We start from the raw sequence: 920 nt of genomic DNA, 5'->3' as shown, positions 1-920 counted from the left end.
AAAAAAACAAAAAAAAACCAAGACGAGATGAAGGTCAATTCATTGAAAAGTGAAATTGAACGGCTGAACATAATGTGTTAATCAATAGTTATAAATCACTTACATGATATTACAGTGGCTTTGTTATGACATGATTTAACACAAATTACAAAATGATGAAACCATGTGTGCTAGTTATTTCATTTTTTCAATGTGTTGCAATAATTGTATTTTTAAGGTTAATCACAATTTACATTTAAGGAAAATATTTCATAGGGAAAAATGTTGAAAATATTATTTCTGCTTTCAATCTGAATATAATTTTAAATTTAAATGTATTCAAACTTTTTTTTTAATCTTATAACCCTTTAACTATTCTCCCATTTATACTATACATTAGAAAAAAAGGCTTTTACACTTTATTGTATTATATATTAATTATACTGTTACATTTTGTGTGCAACATATGCATGTTACATACAGTATGTGCGTGTGCTCTCGATTCAATTTACGATAACGATGAATTATGGTTTCTTTTTTGGTATAATATTCTTTCAGATCAATGTTTTCCCCCATTGTAACTGTCACTGTTATTGTAAGGCATGACATATTGTTAGGTTGTCATGGTTGCGAGCTTTGTACCCAATACGGGTGGTTTTCTTTCTTTGCTGTCATTGGAAGCCACCCTGTTCGTAGTTCTGTCTGATGCCTGGCTGCCCTTTACACCTTCGGGCCAATTACAGTATAAATGGCAGTAACCAGGGCTCAGTGCCAGATCTCATTATCAGCTCAGAGGTCTGCCTTTAAAAAAAAGAAAAAGGGGTGATTTTTTTTTTCCTTTTTTTTTTTTTTGTGGGCAGACTTCATAAGAAATGAATTGTTGCTACAATACATAATGCATCTGTCCAGCAGTATGTGTGCAGTGAAGTATACGCAAAGCT

The sequence above is a fragment of the Gouania willdenowi genome, chromosome 7, assembly GCF_900634775.1.
Source record: "Gouania willdenowi chromosome 7, fGouWil2.1, whole genome shotgun sequence".
Classification (NCBI taxonomy): domain Eukaryota; kingdom Metazoa; phylum Chordata; class Actinopteri; order Blenniiformes; family Gobiesocidae; genus Gouania; species Gouania willdenowi.
Note: the sequence above shows the minus strand (reverse complement) of the source record.